This window comes from Dendrobium catenatum, unplaced genomic scaffold, assembly GCF_001605985.2.
Source record: "Dendrobium catenatum unplaced genomic scaffold, ASM160598v2 fragScaff_scaffold_648, whole genome shotgun sequence".
NCBI classification, from domain to species: domain Eukaryota; kingdom Viridiplantae; phylum Streptophyta; class Magnoliopsida; order Asparagales; family Orchidaceae; genus Dendrobium; species Dendrobium catenatum.
This window is the reverse complement of record NW_021319110.1, coordinates 153,186-156,895: the sequence shown is the minus strand read 5'-3', so window position 1 is coordinate 156,895 and position 3,710 is coordinate 153,186.

Below are 3,710 nucleotides of genomic sequence, written 5' to 3'. Positions count from 1 at the left end.
TTTAATTCTTTTGATATTTTAAGTATTATAAGGGATCTCTTGATCTCCTGATCAAATAATTGCTTTCCCTTACTAGTTTTGTATTGCATGCAAAAACACAAGTTCCTAAAGCAAAAATAATATGAAGTAAAATAAAATACAAACTATCTCAACAAATAAAAAAATTAGTAAGAAATGAAAACACCTCCAGAATGAAATAAACTAAACAAGAAAATTGTAAAAATTAAATAAACAAATTCTTTAAAAAATATAAAGTAAATAAAATGATAAGTAACTAGAGTCCCAAGTAACGGTGTCAAAAAACATAACATAGCTGCAACTATATTTTAATTTTAATAAAATAAGTAAAGGTTTTTAATTAAAAAAATATTACGTTATACATAACTTCACGTGTCATTCATGTAATAAAGAGATTAGTTGAGTATTGATCACATATGGACTTGAATTATCTTATGACTACCCTAGTACTATTTACGGGAACCACACAATTTATCCTACCAACCAAATTAAAAAGAGTTTTTGAAAATTCATCAAAAGATAAAATTAAAATTTCAATGTATAAAAATGTTATGAATCTATGATGGTGTAAAATTCATGATTGCAAAAGTTAGACTCATCCAAAATGTGCTGTGAATCAGAGAAAATTCACTCCCTATCTTTATCAAGCATATAAGAGTTTCTTTCTAAGTTTTCACTTAACTATAATTATTTTATCTACAAAGACTCCAAAACCACAATCATCATATGTCCATTCATGGTTATTTTTTTTTTAATTTCCCTATTTGTTCCTTTATTCTTCTATAGAGGCAATAAATCACATTTGATTTTATATTAGTGCACAACCAATGCAAGAACTAAATGAAGATAAAGAGAGTTAAAACAACATTTAAATTATTGAAGGAATTTTTTTTTTACTTAAGTAAAACATGAATTCTCACATGTCACATGTTTGAAACAAAAAAAATAAATAGTCAACCATGAATTGATAAGTGCACAAAAAAATTTAATTGGATAATAAAAATATAATACATAAAAGTTTAAGTGTAGATGTCACTTTGAAGTGCTTTTATAATTAATTAAAAAAACATTTTCCATAAGAAATTAACTTCACAATTGCACTACCACTCCACTCTCTGCATACACTTTACCAAAAAAAAAAAGACGCTTTACAAAAAAAAAAAACTATTTATATTTTACACCCTAAATGACACTAGTGACACAGCACTGCAATTGTGGCTTTGCGTCATTGTTATTGTGAACTAGCATTATGACACTACTAGTTCTCTCCGCGATGGCACTAAGTCTAAATTAACATGTCATGTCACTAGTTAATAGTCCAAATAGCTCCACCATAATATCTAGGCAATTTGGTGCTACAGCAATGCTCCAACATTATGGCATTACTATAACTTTGGCCATGTGGTGCGCTATAGAGGAGGTCTAGACTGTTGAATTAAATTATAAAAGTTAGAGATCTGGGTGCTTTAGCTTTCTTCCATGACACTACAACACTTATAGCACTACGATGCTTGATGATGTGGTGCCACGTTTTTGGAGACCATCTCAAAGAATTTCCTTTATAACAACGATAAAAAAAGAATTTTCACTATAAAATAGATACAAAAGTAGTAACAATAATTTCCTCTAACAGGAATTAATTTCTAGATAAGATATTAGAGTCCTTAATTTCAAAATATGAGATCCAACATATGGTAAAAAATGCTTATCACTTTCAAATTATTGGAGGAGCTGAGATAAGTAAATGAGAGAGTAAAAGGGTTTTAGAGAAAATTATTTATCCAAAGAGAAATGATTAAGCACTTAGATTGGGTAATACAATTTAGGCATATAGAAATTCTTACAAGAAGCCTAATAGATTTGTATCCATATTGGTTTATTTATGAAAGAACTTGCCACCTAACATAAGGCTTATTTGGCAATTAAAGAACTAAACTACAATTTTAAGGATGCTATTGAAGAAAACCTACTACAATTGAATGAATTGGAAGAATTTAGAATGGTAGCTAATGAGAATGCCAAGCAATATAAGGAAAAAATCGGTATGATGGAAATCTTCTAAAGAAAGAATTTGAACTAGGAGAAGAAGTACTTCTATATAGCTAAAGATTAAAATTATTTTTAGTGAAGATAAAGCTTTGTTCACCTTGTCCATTCACTGTACTTAAGGTATATCCATATGGAATTTTAGATATTAGTGATAAAAAGATAGACTAAACTTTTAAAGTTAATTATCAAAGATTAAAATTTTATTTAGGAGGCGACATAGATAGATGTAGAATAACTATTGACTTTGCCCATCCTGAGTACATTATGATATAGATTGGCTAAAGAATTAAAACTTAGCACTTATTGAGAGGCACCCAAAGGTGTTATGTGGATGTTTTTTTTTTTTTTGAAGAAATGCAGAAATTGCATTATAATGAAAGAGAACATAACCTAATACAAAGTAGAAAATAGAAGCAAATGATCCTTTTTTCAATAAGAAAAAGGGACCTTATTGAAACTAAGTTTGTTAATTTAAACTTATCATGAATGACATGAAATCCACTGTCTCCTATTATGAAACTGTTGAGATGCAGGGGATACCAAAATATAAGACAACCTGAAGGTTGATTAGTATTCCAGAGTTCCCATCCAGTTGGAGAATAAAAGATAATAAAGATCCCAAAATCATTTAGACAAAGCTTAAAATAACAAAAGAAAATAAAGTAAAGGAAACATAAGCTAGAAAGAAAATTACAAATTAATAATAAATTCCAAAAGTTTGGTATTGATTCTCCAAACTTTATAATTATATGCTCCATCTTCAAGAAAAATCTAGGATTGTTGTTGTCCAAGGAAGAATCTTTACTCATTATCAATGAGAATCATATGCTCCTTGAGAATTTTAGAAACTCCTCTTGTTATTAAAGAGGGAGGACTTTTGGTTAAACAAAAGACATTGACGGATTCTAGTAAAGGGAAAGAGGTTATTGTGGTTTCTAACAATCTACCTAAATCTCCCTCTCTGGTTTCTATTGTTGGAGCTAATGACAAAGAAGCTTCTTCCTCAAGGAGAAGTTTTGTTGATATTTTGAAGACTAATAAGGATAATTTCAATAATCCTATTAATTCTTCAAATGTTCATAATTCTAATGTGTGGACTAAGAAACCACACATTAAAATCAATTGGGTTAAGAATCTTGAGGAGGATGAAGATTTAAACATTGTCAAATTGGATATGGAGAATGAAATATCCAATATTCATGTTTTGAGTAAATCCTTGGTGGTTAAAATTCTTGGAAAAAATATATCTTTTTCAAAATGTGCCATTGAGTTAAGAAAACAATGGAAGAAATTTGGAGGATTCCATTTAACCATTCTTGGCTTAGATTGGCAACTTTGTTCATTTCAATCTCATGAAGGTATGGAAGCAGGTCTTAATGGAGGTCCATGGTTTGTAGGGGGTTTTGCCATTGGATTAGACAAGTGGTCTCAGAACTTCTCTCCTAATTCATTAGAAGGTGTTTCGGCTCCAATCTGGGTTCGTCTTCCTCACCTTCCACTACACTGTTGGGATGAGTCCAATATCACTAGAATTGTGTCTAGAATTGGGACTCCATTACTTTTAGATGGTAACATGTTTAGGTGGGGAAGGACAGAATTTGCCATAGCATGAATTCGAGTTAATTTGAACTCAAAACTCCCCA